General features: G+C 35.4%; 1 protein-coding gene and 1 long non-coding RNA gene across 4 annotated transcripts in view; one reads left to right on the forward strand and one right to left on the reverse strand.

The window, feature by feature from the left end:
- Positions 1 to 23,384, reverse strand: part of LRP1B (LDL receptor related protein 1B) — a 1,894,725-nt gene that overhangs the window by 1,349,544 nt on the left and 521,797 nt on the right. The gene's annotated exons all lie outside the window — the stretch shown is intronic.
- LOC116556872 lies at positions 362 to 15,789 on the forward strand. 2 transcript variants are annotated; one of them, XR_004271208.1, is made up of 3 exons: positions 362 to 4,658; positions 9,434 to 10,059; positions 14,817 to 15,789. It is a non-coding gene; the product is annotated as an uncharacterized LOC116556872 (long non-coding RNA). The 2 variants fall into 2 exon arrangements; XR_004271207.1 differs by lacking the exon at positions 362 to 4,658 and having other exon boundaries at positions 7,908 to 10,059.

Consider the following 23,384-nt stretch of genomic DNA (forward strand, 5'->3'; position numbering starts at 1 on the left):
TCCTTCCTTCCTTCCTTCCTTCCTTCCTTCCTTCCTTCCTTCCTTCCCTCACCTCTCCCCTCCCCTCCCTTTCCCTTCCTTCCCCTCCCCTCCCCTCCCCTCCTCTTCCTTTTTTCTTCCTCCCTTCCTTGACAGATTCTCACTCTGTCACTTAGGCTGGAGTGCAGTAAAGTGATCTAGTTTCAGTGAAAATTCCACCTCCCAGGTTCAAGCCCTTCTTGTGCCTCAACCTCCCATGTAGCTGGAATTACAAGTATGCATCATCATACCCAACTAATTTTTGTATTTTTAGTAGAGACAGGGTTTCACCATGTTAGCCAGGCTGGTTTTGAACTACTGACCTCAAGTGATCTGCCTGCTCAGCCTCCCAAAGTGCTGGATTACAGGGTGAGCCACAGCGCCCTGCCTTAGCACTATTTTCTTAATATTCTACAAGAAACTACACACACATTTCTCAAGTTTTTAATAGCAAATACCTGGTGTCAGCAGTTCTACTCGGAATAACAGCCAAATTCCCAGGGAAATCTCTGTTACCAGAGCAGAGTAAATGACTTGAATTAGCCTAAACATAGCTACCATGCCCTCTATCATCCACCAAGAACTCCAATTTAAGAATGTCTGTATTTGTGGAGGTGGAATAAGTTTCTAGCTTTCAATTTCATAAGGAACTGTATTAGGTCTCTGAATAGTCTTCAGTGATTCTCTGCAATAGTATTCTGAGAAGCATAAAATTTTGTAGGGTAAACCTTTACCCTTTGCACTACAAGTCTGGTGAGGTTGTAACCAGCTTAAAAATATGTTTTTGAGGTATTGATTTTTACTTGAAGTATAGCTGAGTACTGAAACTTAAAGACTGCCTCCCAAAATGTAATCCACGTATAATTAGTCAAGGATACTCACAGTTCTATGTTGGCTCAACTCAAACATGCAAAGATATTTAGAAAGTAATTTAAACAATATTTAGAAAGTAACTTAAACATTTCATAATCCTCTCAAAATATTATAAAGAGGGATCATATTTGCAATGTATTGCTAAGTTCCTGAAATCTGTTTCTTCATCTCTTTTAAAGCAGCTGTTCTCAAAATATTTCTCTTTCACTCCAAACTCCCTAAAAAATCTTCCTTAAGAGAATACTTTGGGCTCTGCACTCGTTCAGTTCTCCTCTGCTTGCCAGGATTCATTGCTTTCTCCTAATATTCCCAGGTTCAAAGCAATAATGGGCAGGGCCTAAACCTATTAATATTCCCACATTAACTGTTTTTACATTAAAAGGTAATTTTTGCATCCAATCTACAGGTGACAATATAAACAATCAGAGATTAACATGAGGTTGGACAGTCCTCATAACTAATTAATTAATGCTAATATTACCTGTTTTTATGTAGATACGATGCCAGTAAATGTTTGAGAAACTTATATGTAACAAGCACTGAATACAGATTATCTCACTGATTTCAATATATTTGGAAATGCATAAATTGAGATTTACCTAATTGTGTCACAAATTCCAGAAAAGTAATGTTTCTTTTCCTGATAAAAGACACAAAATAAACTAGACTGAATGTGATGGCTTATGATTGGCCTGAATTAAAGTTAAGCATAGCTGTGTCGCTCTTAGATTCCGGGAAGCAAGATCAGCATCTGACTCACCCAAGTAAATTACGTGAATACAATCCAAGGATATTATTTACACCTTTCACACTGGAAGGCAAGAGGTAAACAAGTGGTATCCTAGAGTTACCAATCATTTCATAGAAAAGCTGTGTCGATGAAATAAAATAATAAATTATGATAGTAACATAATTCAGTTGAATATGCCTGTGTGTATGCATGTGTTTTTGTAAAAGGTTAAGTAGTTACTAATCCTTCAGTAAATCCTATGTTCTACATGAAAAGTGCTTGTTCTCCGGGAGGTTTATGTTCCTTGGGCCAATTCATATTTCCATAATTCAGGTTGCCTATATCTTGTATTAGGGTATACAGATAAAAGGGAATTTTTCTGTCTCAAAAAGTTATAGTGGAATCATTCAGAATTTATCACATTTATATATTTTACAGGACTGATATATATAGTAGCTAATATATCAATGTTGTAATATCATAAGTGATCAGTAGGTAATACATTCTACTTTAAAACTTCATATTTGAGGCTTTTAAGTAAAATACTGTGAATCAACACCTTACTTTAAGTCTGTAATTGTGCAAACCATAGTTACTTAAAAAGATAGATCTTTCATCAGGTACACTTCAGTTTAATTTCTTCTCTCAAAACTCATCTAGAAAAGCAATCATATAACATATTCTGAAGAAAACTTGTTGAGGATAGCACTTTAATTAAAAGTATTTTCTTTAGGAAAAAGCCTAACATTGAAGTTCTAACCAACAATTGTCATTATAGATTCTAAGACCCAGTTTTGTAAGGAGATTGCCTTAGGAGCCTGGCTAGATTCCAGGGATGTAATGGCATTACATCTTCCTAATTCTTCACAGAAGATTCAAATGAATACAGTTTTATACCTTGTACTTAAGTATGAGATGTTACCAAAAGCAAACAACTAAGAAAGAACTTCTGTGTGTGAAGTGTATATTGATGGATGGTCAATAGATGGTACATGGAAATGTCATTTTTTATGAAAGGGATTAACACCATTTACTACAGCAGCAAACCTTTGAATGAAACTATTGTATACATTTTATATAAATCATACAAAATAGTTGGTCAGATAAGACAGATAATCTAATATCAAAACTTGTTAAATGTTATGTCATGTTATAACAGTGTTCTCTAGTTAGATCTCCTCATGAAGCAAGCTCTGTGTACAGGGGATATAATTTAAGATAAATATGGTAAAATAAGGGATTAAAAAATACTATTATTCATAGAAACAGGAAGCAGATAATCCTAGGCAGAGAGGGGTAGGTCTCCAGTGAAACCCCACCTTCAAGCCAAAGACAATTTAAAGCCTGAAAGCCCAGCTACAAGTCACATCTGCAGACTGGATTGAGAACCTGTCTTCCTGTTTAGTATACTTTCTTCTGATTGATCCTCACTCTTCACCTGTTTTACATATATCTACCTTTCCCTAATTGGTGTTTTAAGCTCTCATGCCCACCTTTGAGTGGTGTCTTTGTTTTAGCCTTTTTGCATACTCACAAACCAATTGGCACACACTCCCCTATTCTGAGCCACAAAAACCCTGGGCTCAGCCACACTTAGAAAGAATCCACGTGGCTTCAGGTGGGGGACCACCCCCACGTCCCTTCTCTGCTGACAGCTGTCCTGTCACTCAATAAAATTATTTTCCATCCTCTTTACCCTTCAATTGTCAGCCTATCCTCATTCTTCTTGAATGTGGGACGATAACTTGGGAACCCTGGAACTCGGGTACAAGCCATAACACAGGTGGGCTGGGGTACACCCAGACCAGCCATGGCCTGAGCCAGTGAACGAGCCAGGCACAGCCCAGACAGGCAGAGTGGGCGAGTAGTCTCCTGAGGCATGTAGCATGACCCAGGTGGCATTGTTGCCAACCAGAGGTCCGTGGCTGATAAAATGACTGAGAAAAATCCTGTGTCACTATGGAGCACACTGGATTTGCCATATTTATTTGTGCAAATTGGCAGACTAAAGATAACTATGGCCCACAGGCTAATCCAGCCCATAGCTTGTTTTGTATGCTGCTTGAGATAACAATGGTTTTGCATTTTTAAAGAGTGTAAAAAACAAAGAAGAATATTGACTGGAGACATATGTGGCCCACAAATACTGAAATATTTATTATCTAGCCCTGTACAAAAAAAATGCTGACACCCAATTTAAGATTTTTTTTTTTTTTTCCTTTTGAGAAAGGTCCTATTTGAGTGGATTCATCATGGCTAATATGGGGCAGAATTACATAAGTCCTGTTTGAATCTCCTCTATATTCTCAGGTTTATGGGATAATTAAATGCCTGACACCTCTTTAGCTAAGTCAGGTAAGACCACCTGGAACTCCAGGCTTCAAGCCAGGTCCCTTTAAGCAGAATAGCCTGGAGCTGGGCTGAAACTGGCAGCCTAATACTCAGCCCATTACATGATCCACTGGGCTCTGCCACCATAAACACACAGGTAAAGGCCAGGCACATTTTCTGCTGCTGCTACTGCTAAACAGAAAAATACACTTTCTGTATACCAACCAAGACTTTGGAAAGGTCACCTCAGCCACAAAGTTAGAAGTAGCATTTTTTTTCCTTGAGCATCAGACAGAATATATAGACTGTGCTATCCTCATAGTCAATGTCAAAAGGTTATCTGTTATGTATGTTTTTCTTTCCCTCTTTTTCTCCTTTAAGCCATTCTATCATTCAGCTGCTTTCATTTTTATTATAAAAATAAGGTCCAATTAAGTTTAGTAAAATGCAAAAGAAAAAAACAAACCATTGAGCCCAAATAAATAACTTTCATGCCTGATATTATTTCATTGAAAGTCTATGAATGGCTCTTTGTACACGTTTGGAACAATTTATGTCTTTTATACACAGCTATGCTAGAGAAGAAATGCTTTCCTCTTCTCAGCTCTTTTAGGCACATCACATGATGCTCTTCCATGGGAAATAAAGTTGATCACATTATTTCTAACTTCAGTGACCCCTTAACAACATCAAGAATCTTAAAAAGGTAATATGAATTTTCAACAAATATTGATAGATGTGTTATTATTTATGAGATTCAACACTGAAAATAATTTCTGGGGCCAAATGAAGTAACAGGTAAAAATGTATGCCAGTAATGATATTTATTTAAGCTTTATATTAGTGTTTTCAAAGCTTTGTTGGGATAGTAAAATATTTAATATAGAACGTTAAGCTAAAACCAATGCTTAAAAATTGCATGTCAATTCTGCAATGAAAAATAGCCTGGAAACTAAACTGGAAAGAAACGTGTTATGGATTTAATTGTATTCCCCCAAAATTCCTGTGTTGAAGCCCTAAACTCAGTACCTTAGTATGTAACTGTCCTTAGAGATAAGGTTTTTAAAGTGGTGATTAAGTCTAAATGAGACCCTTAGCATGGGCCTTAATACAATTTGACTTGTGTCCTGAGAAGAAAAGGAAATTTGGACATAAAAGGAGACATCGAGGGTATGCAAACAGAGGAAAAACCATGTGAAGACACGGCAAGCAGCCAGCTGAGTACAAGCCAAAGAGAGAGGTGTCAGGCGAAATCAACCCTGCCAGCACCTTGATCTTGGACCTCTGGCCTCCAGAACTGTGAGGAAAAAAACTTCTGTTGTTTAAGCCACCCAGTCTGTGCTATTCTGTAATGACAGTCCTAGCAAACTATACGAGGAATATATTAGTAATACAGTATTGCCATTATTACATTTTACTGCTGAGATTACATCTGACTTTTATGCCTTTACACTTACTCTATATAACGTATTACTTTCCCTTACCTTTTTACTCCCTCCCTCCCTTCTTTCTTGTTTTTCTTCCAACAAATATGTTTTGAGTGCCTTCTGTGTGGCCAGCTTTTTGAACACCTAAGCACTAGGTATTCGGTGGAATGCATACGTTTGATTCATACCCTTACAAAATTTAAGATAGTGAATTTTAACTATACATTCTTTTGACAAAAACAAAGATTAATAGACAATCCTTCTTAACATTTCTCATAACACAGACAGAAGTGAATGCATACTCACCTCTGGATTAGAACTTATACAAAAGCCTGTTGCAAATAACTCCCACTAAAACAAAGAACAGCCAATGGCTTTCACTTTCGTAAAAGCTATTTGTGTCAAAGTCATCTCTAACCAAAACAAATAGACTCGGGTTGCTTTGTGACACATCCTTCAGCTTCCATTACCTAACAATAATTAGAAAGAAGCTACTGATCTCTAGTAGATAGTAGCCATGCAGTATTTCTAGAGATAGATTCCTATTTTCTTAGAGACCAGCCTCCACCCTACTCCATCCCCTCATTTTATTTTCACTGTAAGTTGGATCTCCCATCCAAAACATTTCCACTAGCTTCAACATATTGTCCCAAAGTTTCAGTAGAGAAAAGACAAAGTGATCAATTAAAAATAAATTGTTTAGGCCAAGCATGGTAGCTTACACCTGTGGTTCCAGCACTTTGGGAGCTTGAGGCAAGAGGACTGTTTGAACTCAGGAGTTCTAGATCAGCCTGGACAACAGACTGAGACCTCATCTCTACTAAAAATAAAAACTACATAGCTGGGCATGGTTGTGTACCTGTCGTCCCAGCTACTCAGGAGGCTGAAGAGGGAGGATTGCTTGAGCCTGGGATCATGCCACTGTACTCCAGCCAGGGTGACAGAAAGCAATACTGTCTTAAATAAATGAATAAGAAATAATTTGTTTAATAAAACTCAATGCCATACACTGCATGGTTTTTGGCAGATTTTCCCTAGAGAAGCATTCCAAAAACTAGAGCATTTATGTATGCTCCAAATAGCACAAAAGGCCATTGGTGATAATGGGAACAATAGTACACAAGGTCATGTTAAATGAATGGTTCATATTCCAGAGCTCATCACATGAACAGCTTCTCCGATATTTGCTATGGTGAGCAGAGTATTGAGAGATCCAGATCACCACTGTCCAATGACATTAAGTTAAAACACTGAATACTGAGTATGCTCACAGGAATGATATGGGAAGGAACCCTCACACAAAGGCTAAATGTAGGCAAAATTGTAAAATATGTGACTTTTATTTATTGTTACTCACTGGTGTCCCAGTAAATGTTTCACAACCAACATTATGGAAAAAAAATATAGGCATTAAAATTATAAATATTACTGATATAAAGGATATATGGCCTATTAATAACAAATAGTAATCCTATATACAGTATGCTTTATTGTAAATTCTCTATAGTCAGCTGATTCTCACAAAGTACTTCAGTTGATTTTGCTAAACTCATATTAGTAGCCAACTTATTTATGTAACTGATGAAGGAGCATGGGTTCAAAATAAAAGTTGGCTGATAATTTTGTTTATTTTACCAAAATGTAATAATGAATATATTTTAGATTTCACCTGTTCGTCAATGACATGAGAGATTTCTTTGCTGAGTTGGATAGCAGTTCTTTAATGTTGGAATAATATTTTCTCAATTTTTTTTTTTTTTGATGGAGCCTCACTCTGTTACCCAGGCTGGAGGGCAGTGGTACAATCTTGGCTCACTGCAACCTCCCCTTCCTGGGTTCAGTTGATTTCTCCTGCTTCAGCCTCCCAAGCAGCTGGGATGAGCTGCACGCCACAATGTACAGCTAATTTTTGTATTTTTAGCAGAGATGGGGTTTCACCATATTGTCCATGGCTGGTCTCAAACTCCTGACCTCAGGTGTGGTCTCCAAAAGTGCTAGGATTATAGGCCTGAGCCCCTGCACCCAGCCGATGTGATACCATTTTAAGTTCAATCTACATTTTTAACATTTTTTAAAAATCCACTAATGTCTTAAATCAACAATGGACAATCAACAAAACAATAAATGAAACCCGGACTTATTATTTGCTAATTTTTGTGGTATAAATATTCCTGATATGGCCAAATTCAAGTTACAAACGTAATTGCCATGAGATACATAGAAGAACACTAGTATGTAGTATTTCCTTATATTACTTTCCACTTTTAAGAGAGTAATGTGGGAAGTAATCTCCAAAGAAAACATGGGGAGTGATCTCTAAAGAAAATAAGAATCCATCCTTAGACATAGTGTATGTTTACTATCTACTAATTATCAGTAACTTTATTGCTAACACAATATTTTCATGTTAGTCATTCACACTAATGTGCAATTACAACAGTCTTAAATAACAAAGACAATAATTAAATGAAATAGAAAGTAGAGTTTTGAATATTTGTTTTTAATATAATTTATTTAATTGTATGCTTATATTGTTCCTTTTTAAGCCATGACTGTATTTAGCAGTCAGCTTTCATAATTTATAAAAATTTCAGAATCAACTGTCATGAGTGGTTCAAAAATGAGCTCTAATACTCCACTGCTTCTGTCAGCGAATGTTTTTTCTTTCAACCCCCCTTTTTTTCTCTAATGATTTTTTTTCCAGGTGCCCACACAGCTCTGCCTTTCCCTGGAGCAATTCCCCTAACATGTCTTCTACCTAAATATTCCTCTGTTTGCTTTCATCAGTCTTTCCACAATCTAATCTTAATAGTTGATGTTAGAAACAATATATGTTAAAGTAATTCACACTAAAATGATATATTCAAAAACTAGCTAATGTATGTCCTGGTCAATAACAGTACAGTACTAAAATGCCAAATAAATGAATATCTAATGGTGAAATTATTGTCTCTATACCAGGGATATTTTGGGACAGATCATTTAAATTCTATTATGTAGCTGATATGAAGATTTGGTAATTAGTACGTTCTTGGCTAATTAGCTATTTGCAGCTCTCTCTGAACTTTGAAACTGACAATTCAAAAAAGTAATGAACCTCTTCTTTGATACAGCCTATCAAGAAACCCCATTTCCATTATTCTTTGCTCACTGTGATGTAGCCATTGTAAACTGTGTTTCCCTTGAATACGATGCTTTTTTTTAGCTGCCACATGTTTGCCCAAATTGCTCTCTCTATCTACAACCCCTTGCCACTCTCTGACCTCTTTCCCTGAGCTTAGCTTTTGATCTTCCTATGTCAGGGCAGCCAGTACTTTCCCTGAGAACCTCTTCTGCCCTTTCTAAATTGGCAGGCCCCTCATTGGCCCCTCATTGCATCCTGCGCATAACTTCATGGTTACTCTTACTTGATTGTAAATGCCTAGTGATTTCTACAACATTTGGCTGGGAATTCCACAAAGTCAGGGAGCAAGTCTGCCTTTTTCTTCAGCATTTTCTGACATTCAGAGTGACGACAGGTATGTTGTTGGCACTTGGCAAAAGCTGGTTGAATGCAAAGCCGATGATTCGGAGAAGGAAAAACCAGAGCACTGAGATCAGGAACACACTGCCTATTTATTTCACTCTCAGGTTATAATTGTATTATTTTGAAGTTCTTTTAAAGAGGATACATTGTACTGGATTGAATTTGACTGGATGTGCAGCTGGTTAGCAGTAAGCTGCAGCATTAGCACCAGCTTACTGGAACGCCACCTCCTATATTCCTGAAAGTCCCCTAGGGGATGCAGAAAGTTGTTTAAAAGTGATGCCTAATTATACAAGTGAGCAAAGAAGGATCTCTAGACACTAGAATGCAATTGCACATTTGCCTGTTTTATTCCACCAGCTTGAGAAATTCACACACTCCGTATAAAATGACAGAAATGTTTTAACTATGGTCTGCTAGGAATGGAGTAGCTACATCTCCTCTCCAGTAAGTATGAGCCAAATGTGAAAGTAAATGAAACCTTGACAAAACTTCCTGACTTTCCAATACGATATACTTATTTTGCAGATAAAGAAAAGTTATGACACATTACATCATCTGTCAGACAAGCTGCTTGAGTCTCAATTCAGTAATCATCACCGGAAAAGAGAAGAATGATGCTTTTGATCAAAGCAAGTCAAGAAAGGTTGTGTCCTCCTCCTCACACTTTTTTGGAAAGCAATCCTATTCAAATTTAAAAGTGAAGCCACTTTCTCCCTCCCTAACAGTATTGAAACCTAAGAAACAAGAGCACAGCCTTAAAAGCTATTACTCTGCAGCTAGTACAAAAGGAGAGGGATTTGCATTAGAACAAGTGTTAAGAGTTGAGCTTCAGGCAAGGTAAGATCATTATTTATAACAAGCTGATCTGCTTCTATATGATTAACAGAAAAACAGTGAATTAATGTTGTTATCTTAATATTGTTTAAATGGCCTCTAGATGTGGTATGAAGCCATGCCAGGGAGAGTGGTTAACACAAAATAAATGTGAATTCAAGAGAGGGTTCTGGGAAACATTTTCACCTGGTGTATGCTTAATTAATGACCTTGAAATCATAAGCTCTCATAAGCCTCTGGTGTATGGTCTTATTTTATTTGGGGAGACGGGACACAGCCTGATTTAATGGGATTTTCTTCAGAGACTGGTAAAACTGGTAAGCTTTTGGATAATTATCAGCCATTTTAATGATTCCTTCTTTTCAAAATGTGCTTCACACCCTAGGTTACCCAGGGAAATGGATGAGGAAAGTATGGAACTAGAATGGGTAGTGTTTTATTGCCTGCAACTGTGTGCTTGCATAGAAAGCCGGACTTTTGAGACACAAACAACAAACCTTCTAATATCCCCCAAATAAAGCTTCATTAAATGACTGCTTCAGAATTAATCAGCCAGGATGTGGGCCACTGGTGTAATGGATAAAGAGGTCTGACTATGGATCAGAAAATTCCAAAACTTTTCTTTCATAATAGGAAAACTCAGTGTTTAAGTAGGCTTAGTTGGGAACATTATACTAATTGTCCTGAGACTTGAAGTGTCTTCATCAAGTGGGCTAAGAGCCTATATTTCAGGGATCTTATTTCTGCCTTTAGGCTTCAGGTGGAGGAATCCTTATTAGAGATATGGCTGGATGCTTTTCTTTCTATCTTTTAAAGAATAAACTACATAGGGAAAGTTGTGGGCACAAGACAAACTGAAGGCAGAGAGGTGTGCAGAGTAAATATTTATAACACGACATTTAAATTCAGAAGAATTATATTGCGAAGCAGTGGGGATGATTGTAAATAATATCAGAGATGCCTGGACTAATTGCAGAAACACACCCAAATTTACCAGAGGCTTCGTGGTAAATATGAGATATGTAAAAGAAAGAGTGTTCCATTTACTGAAAGATTCTTCACATTAATGCCATAGGCAAACATTGGAGAGTACTACAGGTTCAACCCAGTAAACACCCCTTTGCCTATGTATTGCTCAGTTTTTCCAAGGCAATAATGAGAAGGTGATAAAGCATCTTCACTTTATATTAGTTTTTTTTTGGAGGGGAGGGGTGGGAAGTCTGCCGCCTTCCTGTCCTTGTCCTCCTCCCTTTTTGTGACAATTGGGTGCTCAATTTCTTGACTTCTTTGTTTCTGCCTACCTGCTTATTCTCCTTTCTCTCTGGTAATTACTTCCTTGAATGTAGGTGCATAATATAGCTCTTTTGGCTCCTGTAGTCATTGACACTAGAGCAGCCAGTATTACCCGGGCCTCTAGAAAGTGACCATGAAATGACCCAAGAGCTGTTGACTGTTTATTAAAAAAAATCCATATAAGAATCTTGCACTGCCTCCTAATGAGCCTGTGTTTTCACACTGCCACATGAACCTTCACATTTTTATTACTTGTTTATTAAATTTTAAAAATTAATACGTATGGATTTGAGATACAGATTTTGATAATTCTGGACTCCACTCTGGTAGCCCAACAGCAGAGTATATCTGTACTTTTATTGAACAACTATCAATAATAAGAAATCAACTTGGCCACTGTACATTGGAGTCAATTCTGCTTTCCATTTTGGCTAACCCTTGCAAACATGTCCCAGAACCAGTGAGGAGGAAGAATTCTATGATTTTATTGTAGGGTTTTATTATTTTCTGAGTAATATAATAGCTTTGAAGAAAGTGTTAAGATTAAAAGAATACTATGGTCAAATTTCTTTTGAAAATGTGTACTTTTTTATTTTAACTACAAAATTCTCATAATCCTCAATGGATTAGTAGACACTGCGAAGCATAAAGAAAGAAGGTAGATGCTTCATAAAACAAAAACCAATCTCCTTGATTTTAGAGTCTTTTTACACAAAATTTTGTCGGGCCAGTGCTTCACAGAATACACTTTGAAAAATTCCATTTCATTGTAAGCTTTCTGGTTAAATGAACATAACCTCAGCCTAATGCAGAGGGGAAAATGTAGTATGTATATTCAACACCTTCTCATATGCCATACAGTTTATTAATATACCAATGTGATGAATTGAGTAGTGTTTCCCAAGAAGATATGCTGAATTCCTAACGCTGGCACCTGTGAATGTGACTTTATTTGAAAATATGGTCTTTGCATAAGTAACCAAGTTAAGATGAGGTCATTAGGGTGAACCCTAATACCAATGACTGGTAGAAGAAGCAGACTGAGACCCAAAGGCAGTGATGTACAAAGAAAACACAACGTGGGGACACACAGGTAGAATGCCATGTGTAGGCCGAGGCAGAAATTGGAGTGATATATCTACAAATGAAGGAATGCCAAAGATTTCCTGCTTTCACCAAAAGCTGAAGAAAAGACATAGAATAGATTGACTCTGAGAGCTCTCAGAAGGAACCTGCAGCAACTGACACTCTGATTTTAGACTTCCAGCCTCCAGAACTGTGAGAGAATAAATTTCCCTTGTTTTAAGCCACCCAGCTTGTGATATTTTGTTATGGTCACCCTGGCAAACTAATAGAGATTTTTATACCTGGATGTGGAGTGTCCTCTTTTGAGAAGTGTCTGTTCCTACCACAGAACTTAAAGTATAATAAAAAAATAATAATTTTTAGTCTCTAAATAAAAACAATTTACATAAGTATATTGTGTTTATAATAGATGGACTAATATAAAAGAAATTAAAATTAAACTAGTGATGGTACTTGAAACAAAAACTCAATTTCCTTGAAGAGCAACAATTAAAAGTTTCAGAAAAAGAAAAGAACATACAAATTTGAGATACAAATTTGAGGCCACATATGAAATTGATTCTCAAGTAAGGTCTTAGCATTTATTCCTAGAATAAGATTTGGTAACAGCTGGGTTGACTTTAATGGCATAAATCCTATAAACAGTAATAGCAAATGAAGATCCAATCTTCCATAGAATATATAAAGGCCATAAAAAATGATGACTGTCTTTATTCTTAAGTTAATCAAACTGCCACCCAAATCCCTGTTGTTTAAAAAAATGCTGTATAAAATGATATAGACTTTATATGAACAATTCAATATGTTACACAATGAAAACAATAATCATATTGACTCCCCCACTGCCATTTTCTCTTTAGGAACTTTCATATATGACCATACCTGCTCTTTTAAGAATTGCCGACACTCTGCTATCAATTAGTTTAAAATTCTCTCTTGTAATATTTGCATATACCTGACTTTCTTGCAAGAAAGATCTTTAATTTACACTAGTCATTCAATAGATATTGTATAGATTTACAAAGGCTAACAATATTTAATTCATGAAAATATGTATATCTAGGAAATATTTATTTATATTCCTCAGGTTTATAAGCATAGTTCTTTTTAAAAATTTTTTTGCAGGCCGGGCGCGGTGGCTCACGCCTATAATCCCAGCACTTTGGGAGGCCGAGGCGGGTGGATCACGAGGTCAAGAGATCGAGACCATCCTGGTCAACATGGTGAAACCCCGTCTCTACTAAAAAACTACAAAAAATTAGCTGGGCATGGTGGCGCGTGCCTGTAATCCCAGCTGCTCAGGAGGCTGAGGCAGGAGAATTGCGTGAAACCAGGAGGCGGAGGTTGCGGTGAGCCGAGATCGCGCCATTGCACTCCAGCCTGGGTAACAAGAGCGAAACTCTGTCTCAAAAAAAAAAAAAAAAAAAAATTTTTTTTGCAAATACCAGGTAACACCTTAGTGCTTACTGCACACAAAAGATTTCAAACATACATCTGTGGCTGCTAGTTTGGTGCTAAGACTTTCAAATTAATCACTATATTTCTCTGGTGTACATTCGCTCTTTACTGTTTTTGCTGCCTTATTCAGTATCATTTCTAAGTACTGTTTTGTTGAACTCTTCAGTTGCCACTCTCTAATTTTTCTGCTTTCTTTCTCCCACACTTCACTACCTAGAAATCATCATTCAAAGGACAGTCCTCTCCCCAGATCTCCGCTTGAGCAAACAGACTTACAGTATTCTTCAAGTTCTTGCATAAATGTTAACACATCTGCCATGTCTCCACCAACTCCTGCAGGTAGTGTTATTCAGTCCGTATCTTTATTTCATTTTATTTTAGCATTGGGATATATCTCTATGAAATGGCTTACTTTATTTTGATTATATTTTGGTGTTTGCATTCCAAGTGGAATGTGTGCTAGTAAAGGCAAGAACTGTGTATTTTTTACACACCTATCTCTAGTGATTGAACAGAACCTTTCACACTTTGAATCTTCAATAAATACTTTATAAACAAACATAAAAATAAAAGAAGTCTAGAAAGAAGAAAAATCAAGTCAATTGCTATGTGTGTGGTTGCTATGGAAGTCACAGTGTTGCGGAAAATAAACAGACTAACTTATGTGAGCATCTTTATTTCTATGGGTGCAGTTTCAGGAGTCTAATTTAATAAGGTGAGGTATCATTTGGCTGGACTGCAGGATAGAATTGTGCATATTAGCCTTTAAAGTAATTTTCAGAGATTAATATGGTTATTTTTATTTCTATAAAATTTTCTCTCGATTTGTAGTATCTATCAATGCTTTCCTTGCTTCGCCAGTATTTTCTTAGTCTTTTCTCATAAGATTATGGTAAGATAATATGCATTTTTATCTTCAGATAATACAAAATGAGTTATTCAGTAATAAGTGTTCAAAGCAAATCCTTCTACAATACTGATAGATTCACAAGATAGGGGAAATAGAAGGAATTCTAGGCCTTAAAAAATGTAATTAATGCCGTTTACTTTTTGTCACTTTTTATTTTACTTTTCCAATGTAAAATTGTAAACACTCAAAAAGTAGAGAGTAGTATAAAAACTCCCATGTATGCAAGCAATTAGCCATAATAGTTATGAGTGTTTGCACCTATCCTAGTGATTTTATTCCAAGGCTTAAAACAAAACACAACAGGAACTTGAAAGTTATTATTAGTAGTTTTATAGGACATCTAGGCTATTTTTTCAAGAAAGAAAGTGAAGACATGCCCCTATTGCAATGAAAATCAGAAAAACGATGCTTGCAAAATGTCCAAAGAAAAGTGCTGAGTGTTTGCTACATGTGAGTCATACGCACTCACTTATGGTCATGCATTTATTTTGAAGTCTGAAGGGTAAGGAGAAAGGACTTGCCCTTAAGCAGAAAATGTTTGTACTTTCTGTGGTGTGTGTGTTTGTGTATGTGTCCCACCAGTCATTTATTGTCTTTCTTTCACAAATTGGTGGTGACAATGATTACAGCAAAAGGCAACTGAGAATCCTATCCTTCCACAGATTTCTATAAAAGTTGGATATTCTTTTGCCTTGAGTTCATTAACTAATGAAAATTCTATTTATTTCAACTTCCAACAAAAGTTTTATGTCTTTTATGTGCAAGACAAGGTCAGTCTTTTTTTTTAATTACTCAATTATTCACTTATTCCTTCATTCATTAAACATTTAGGGAAACACTGTTTCTCCTCCATTTCTCTAATTATAGTTAAACTTATAAATAAGCAATACTTTGATCGAAATAAAAACTAAGTGCCATGAGAACATCTATAAAAATAAGTAGATGATTTACGTGACCACCAGTTTGTGGTCCATCTCTCTATTCAGAGAGTAAGTCAGGATGCTACTACAATAGTCTATCAATAAGAATTAAACTTCAGGGATAGCAGTGGAAGTGCAACATACCTGGTGCCACATATTGCACCAGGTGTGTTTGGTGTGCTGAGCTTACCTGATCCTCCTGTCTTTAATCTCTGCTGCTGAATATATGGACCTAGATGGCCAATACCACACTTCTGTACCTCATGGGACAGGATTAAAGTGGGTAACTGAATAAGAGTAAGAGAGTCCATCCAGAGGCTGAGCCTTGCCAAATAGTTACTTTTTCATGTTACAGAATTTGAAGGTAAAGAGGTAAAGAGGAAAATACAGTACATACTGGTAGCAAGACAGAAGCAAATTTGTGTAGTTCAAGCGAGTTGCATTAAAGCAAAACTTTACAGGGAAGATTCAAGGATTTTATCTGCTATGGTCTCTCATGGCTGTCTTGAACAGAATAACTCGCCTATTAAAGCCCCGTTGATTTCTACTGAGTTAGTGCTTGCTATCTTGTTTGATTTCTCTATACAATTACTTAAAACATTTATACCACTCCCCACTTCAATCTGCTTTTCTTGAGACGTTTTGGGGAATTTCTGCTTTTTATAATCATAGGGCCTGACCTTGAATAGGTATTATCTGCGGAACCACTGTCCTATCTCTATTACTGTACTTAGCACTTCCATTCATTTTCATATGTTTTACATAGTAATCTATGAACTCTTTAACAACCAAAGGAGCTAATACTTTGTATTTTATTCCCATATCCATCTTACACCTTGGGACATTACTGGGCTTAATAAATGTTTGTTAAAATACTAAATGATCAATGCATATTAGAGATATTGAAGAGGTAGGATCGGGGGAAATTACATTTGATTGGATGAAGGGAAGAGAAACTAAAGGTGATTCTGAAATTCAATTAATTTGCATTATAATCTGCCTGTCTGATTAGTTTCATTTAAATATGTACTAGGAAATTTTCTGTTTCTTAAAAAAAGTGTAATAATCAACCACATATTAAAAATGATATTAAGAATCTGTGAGTTTGCGAATTAATGAACTCAAATTATCTCTAGCTTAGTTCAATAAGAGTAGCAAAACAGCAATGTCTCATTAGAAACATAAATAAGATGAGAGGATAGATGCTTGGATACTTTTGATACATGAGATGAAATTGGCAGAATACAGGTACAGCTTTTACTTATCTCTTAAGGAAGCTATACCTTCTGGTAGAACCCTAAATTGAGAACATGATTCACCCACTCTAAAGCCATCCTAGTAACAGATTAAAAGGGGTTAATGTTGATGATTACCTGATATAATTATTTCATGCTACTTATAACTATTTTTTAATTTATTATTATTATTTTTTAGGTCTCACTCTGTCACCCAGGCTGGAGAGCAGTGGTGCAATCATGGCTCACTGTAACCTGGAACTCCTGGGCTCAAGTGATCCTCCTACCTTGGCCTTCTGAGTAGCTGGAATTACAGGCAGATGCTACCATGCCCAGCTATTGAAAAAAAAAAAAATGTAGAGATGGGATCTTGCTGTGTTACCCAGGCTGGTTTTGAACTCATGGCTTCAAGCAATCCTCTCACTGCAGCCTTCCAAAGCTCTTGGCTTGAAGGCATGAGTCATCATGCCCAGCCATAACTGGTTAGATTTTGAATTCAATATACTTTATACATTCATAAAAGGTCTATAAAGAAGATTAGCAAATAGGCAATTTGTGACATATACTGTCCCACTCTATGAACAGCTTTTAACAAAACTATTATGTAACATTGATTATTCTAACAAGTTAATTGATAAGGACATGACTGGCTGCATCTCTCAAAAAATAATCATTTTAATTTCCCTAAATCATGAAATAAATAGAAATGACATGCAGTAAAGGCAATACAGGTTTTATTCTCTCTCTAGGTGTTCATTTCAGACATATTAGATGAGAAGGAAATGATATTATTTCTATGCTGTTATTTTAGTGAGTCAAAATAATTTTCTGACTTTTCATAAATGCATTGAATATGTTAATACCTATTTTATAGAATTATTTTCTGTTCAAACCATTCAAGGTGGAATAATAGACACAAAAATTAAATATACTAAATCACTGAAATCCCCTTTCTTACTCTGTTTTTAACACTGTTTTGGCTTTTCTTTTTTTTTTTTTTTTTTTTACTCATTTAAATGAAGACACTTTTTGAGAACCCATTTGGTTGAAGTCTTAGTTACAGTATTGATTTTTTAAGTGGCTTGTATCATTCAGGTTAGTTGAACATACTGGGAAAGTTTCCAGACATTGGCAGAAACCCAGACTGAACTTTCTTCCAAAAAGTCATGAAGAATTTCATTAACCTTTTAACAGAAAAAAAAAAAAAAGATATATTTCTCATTTGTTCAATTCTAAGGCCATGTATTCCCTGGAGAACAAAAGTAGCCAGACCATAGCATGATGCTTTTTATTTCCATCAGTGTTTGTACTGGAAAAAGTAAAATGTTGAGATTGTCTCTATACTCAGTAACACAGACCTGGTGAGTTCCAATGTTCGTATGTTTTACATACATTGAATGCATGTAAAATTATATATGCCTACAATACCTTAGAATGATCATCAACGCTCATACTGTTGCTGAGTCAGTACAATCTCTTACAGGTCTTTCTCAATTGGCAAATTGATAAAAAAAAATTAAGTGGAAAGGGGAAAACCAATATTTATGAATTTAAAAGAATTTTAATTATTTCTTTTTGCAAAATTAACATGAATAATGATGAATTCTGATCATTGCCTATTGTATTTGGGATAAATGACTTGATAAGACAAAAAATACCAGAGAAGTAAAGTTAGAATTAAATACAGAGACGAATTCAGGCAAAATTTTATCATCAGTGTTACACAAGACTTAATTCATGAAATGAATTTTCTAGACGTAAATGAACTTACAACATATTCTTTTAAACTACAAGTAGGATTAAACTAATCATAGAACCGCTTCAGGGATGTCAAAATTAAGGGCTATTTGGACAATAATTGATAAATCCAGCATTTTCCTAAACTCATGAAAACCTTAATACATTTAAATATTTAGATTTAGTCAGAATTTTTTGCAGGACCAGAGGCAGAAAATGAAATAGTTTCTCTCACAATTTTGTCGTAGATATTTCTTTCACAATTTTGAGTTTTGGGATTTGATTTGAAAATAAAAGAATAGGGAAAATATTTTAGAGGAATAAGTAAAAAAGGAAAGAAAATGTGAAAGGAGAAGTAGATCCAAAAATACAGGTGAAATATTATTTGTTGCTCTTATTTATATATTTATGAGATGGCGTTTTGCTCTTGTTGCCCTGGCTTGAGTGCAATAGCTGATCTCGGCTCACCACAACCTCTGACTCCTGGGTTCAAGGGATTCTCCTACCTCAGCCTCCTGAGTAGCTGGGATGAAAGGCATGCACCACCATGCCTGGCTAATTTTGTATTTTTAAGAGAAACAGGGTTTCTACTACCTGGTCAGGCTGGTCTCAAAATCCCAACGTTAGGTGATCCACCTGCCTCAGCCTCCCAAAGTGCTGGGATTACAGGCATGAGCCACTGTGCCCAGCTCATTTATCTCATTTTATAGAAAGGGATTTATCTAATTAATGGATAATTTTATTCTTAAATTTAGAAAAATGAGAATTCAAAAATTCTACATTATACATTTAAATTGCTTATCTATGAACATCACAGCATGCTTCCAATTTTTAAATTTCTTTATAGACCTTAGAATAGTACATTTAAAAAATGTTGAATAAAAAGAAAATGAATTCTTTTTGATTTATGTGACTTTCATGTCAATTACTGTACTCAACTTCCTTGTTAGAACTTGCACATCAGCAGGTAGTATGGGTTTCTGTTACAGACCTTTCAATATATCTACTTAGAAACTGCCCTTTGAACCCCAGCTTCTTGCTATCACATCAGCATTCACAATACAAATGGTTGCATTAACTATTTCAGGACTATGTTAGAATCCATGTTTATTGACATGCTATGTATCCATACATTTTCTCTGGAAAGTAAAGAGGAAGAGTTCATTGTCTCTACAAATAATATCAGCCAAATAATTAAAAGGATTGCTAGTAGCTATCCTATTTTTTGTGCTGCTGGGGTGACATTGTGAACCTCTGATGTTCTCTAGGTAGCTGTCCTGCTGCTCATTCCAAATTTGTCAGGTTATTTGGCACCTGATCTGACCTTAATGTCTAAAATGAACTGCTGAGCTATGAAGTGTTCTGATTTTTTGGATGCCTTGCCAAATTCCTTCCCCAACCCCTGCCACCTTTAAAATAACAAGGTCAATCACACAAAAGAAAGATGGCAGAGTTTCAGTTCCAGTGATGCTGATTATCAGCATAACACATATGGTTCAGCATGACATCAACTTGTCCTTGAAGACTACAGCAAGTCCAGCTGAAATTGGCTAAGATAAAGCAATTATGAATAAAAGTGCCCATTTTTCTAAAGATACTTTACCAACCATCTAAGAAGGCACATTTTAAAATTTGTCTTCCAAACTATAATCACTTAATTTTTTAAAAATCACTTTTAAAGAAAACATTAATGTTAACTCACATTGGCCATAGTCAAATGAAACCAAAATCAATCAAATAAATTGTAGAGTTTTACAATTTATTTGTCATGAATCAGTTGAGTTATGAATCGGTTGTAAAGATGGTAAAACAAGCAACTATTTGTGGCAATGGTATATAATGCTCTATACCCTAAGAATTCCTTTCTTAATATTTTGACCAAGCAGAATCCAGAGAAGTGCTTTCTTATGAAATAATCTACACCTTCATCTTTTACTCGTTACTTAAATACTACCTTTCATTTTATCTTTTCTAATTTCTTGATGGTGATCCTCACTGTTCTCAAGGTACAGGTTTTGTAATTTAGTCTTATATACACTCACTGAAAATACCCTCAATGTTACCTGAACAGCTCATAGTTTTACCTTAGACTTCACCCACTTTGGTATAGAGTAACAAGCAAGCAAAATGATACCACAAAGTTCTGATCCCCTCTTCACCTGGGCAACATAAAGACATGTCATGACTTCTAATGCATACAGAAACAAGATTAGTACATAATAAATACATAGCATGCAAGGAATAAAATTAGTATATTGTATATACATTCTACAGTAAGTTATCGATATAGTAAGTAAATCTTCATTTGAGAGCCCTTAAAGGCAGCTAGTAGGCTACAAGTTGTTTTTTTATTCATCCAGACAAAATTTTTATTACCGGCCAGTCATAGGCATATTATTATACAACCTGAGTAGATATATTACAGAACTTTAAAGTAAAACAAATGTCAATAATCAGCTAACATTTTATACATGAGGAGAGGTTAAGTAAAACATCCAAAAGTATCAACAGCTAGGTTGAAAAAAAGAGGACTAGAATATTGATGTTATTCTTTCCATAAAACTATGGTTTATCTTTGTTTGGAATAGCTAATATATACTTTTTATATCTATTTAGAAGATTATTGCTTTGATAATACAACAATATTAAAAATACTGTTGGCAATATATTTCCCTGTTTATAAGTTCTATCTATATATCGACCTATATATCTATGTATCTATCTGTACTTATCTATTGATTGATATAGGCCCAATAATATGCCAACAGATCAGCAGATTTACAATTTATAGTTACCATTGTCAAAACCAAACTTTAATACTATTCATTTTACCCTCTCCTTTTTACAAATGTAACTGATGAAAGGGTTGAAATTTAAAACAAAAATAATGTCTCCTCCTCCTAGTAGCAAATTTGTTCTATAATAATTAAAGGTAGAGTAATTCAAATTAACAAGTTGTTTCGTTGGTCTTTTCTTCCCACTTTTTAAATCATAGAATTTATTCAGCTGATGAAGTCTTCAGTAAGACACCAACACAATACCAACATGATTCAGCAAAATCATATGTAATTATTCAAACATGAAATAGTACCTTGAGTGAGGTAATTAATATTATACTCAATGATAGGGTATTTCAATTGCCTGAGATAACGGATTTTTAAAAAATGTGTTGAATCATATATCCATTCTAATTAGGGCTAAGAAAAGTCAGAAGAAAGTCAGATGAAAAGCATACTAAGGGTATTATGAAAATATCTGCTACACAATTTTTTTTCTCATTTTTCTAAACACTCTTTCCTTTGTGCTTCCATTTTGTCCACTTATTTTAACCTTTTATCTGTTACTGAAAGAATGTAATCTTCTTGAGTGTATATGCTCTTTTTTACCTTTTTATTCTCAGGCATAGTACGTGATTGACTTACCGCTCTGTACATCTATGCTACATAAGTGAATGAATAAATATATTATGCATTTACATATGATGTTAGATATCTTAAACTCTGTAGCTACTTTTAACAGACATCAATGTTACATAAACTTCACTGAGTATACGAATCGCCTCGGATTTTTATTAAGAATACAGTTTCTTAGGACTCTTTCTTGAGAGTATTGGGTCTTGACTGGGAACCTATAAGATTAAAACTGCCCTAGGGAAGTATTATAATCAGGTAGTTTGAAATAATCTAGAGAATTCCATATTTAGATGGAATCTTTCGAGAGCATTAAGAAATACATTTAACTTAAACTTATATTGTTTATATTTTACACAGAATAACTAATTATTTATTTTCCTTGATTTTATGAGACGATTTCACACAGCAAATCTTTATTCAGCCCTATTTGGAGGTTCTAGACATACAGAGGTTTAAACACATACTACATGGCTTTACAAAACTGATAGAAACAAACATTCAAAAATAAATTATAAAAGAGCCCAGAAGTAGACCCACATAAATACAATGGATTGACATTTGACAAAGGAGCAAAGGCAATACAATGGAGAAAAGATAGTTTTTTATCAACTAGTGCTGGAACAATTGGAAACCACATGTTAAAATATAAAGCTAGACTCAGACCTCACACACATCACAAAAGTTAACTTGAAATAGATCACAGACCTAAATGTAAAATGTGAAACTATGAAGCTCTTAGGAGATAACGTAGGAGAAAATCTAGGTGACCTAAGGTATGAAGATAACTTTTGAGATACAGCACTAAGGATATAAACTATGAATATAATAATTGATAAGCTGAACTTCATTAAAATTAGAAAATGTTGCTCTGTGAAAGACAATGTCAAGAGGTGTAAGAGATCAGTCAGGGTGGTGGGAGAAATTATAAGGAAAGATGCAAACCTTCTTGAAAGGCTGGGAGGTTCTGCAAAAGCTTCAAAACAGAATAATAGCTGAAGGCAGCTAAATCCTCTTATACTGAGTTTGAGGGCAAAGGATAGATAACAAGGGAATTTAAAGGAATTTATCTAGATAAATTTGTTTACTTATGTCTCAGGAAACCAGCCTCTGATTATCCCTTCTAAGGACTGCTCTCTACTTGGGGGGTTGACAATGTTAATTACTCTCAAATTGTTTTTGTGCCAGGCCTTTGTAATCAAATCTGTACTAAATAAATAAAAACAGCTCCAGCTTATTGGGTCTGCACTCTCATTGGTGGTGCTAAGCCGTGCAGTACCCTAGCCATGCTCTCAGGCAAAATACCTGTGTCTGCGTACTTCCGTCACCTGTCACTCGGCCAGAGTCTGTGAGACAGACTCTGCAAAGAGAATGAGAAGCCACAGACCAGAAGAAAACATTTACAAAAGAAATATCTGCTAAAGGACTGTGTATAAAATATACAAAGAACTCTTGAAACTCAGCAATAAGAAAATGAACAACTTGATTCAAACACGGGCAAAGGATCTAAACAGACGGAAGATGGAAAATAGCATATGAAAAAATGTTCAACATTATGTATCATCAGGGAACTTCAAATTAAAACAATAATAA

This window comes from Sapajus apella, unplaced genomic scaffold, assembly GCF_009761245.1.
Source record: "Sapajus apella isolate SASKATOON/1434 unplaced genomic scaffold, GSC_monkey_1.0 scaffold18, whole genome shotgun sequence".
NCBI classification, from domain to species: domain Eukaryota; kingdom Metazoa; phylum Chordata; class Mammalia; order Primates; family Cebidae; genus Sapajus; species Sapajus apella.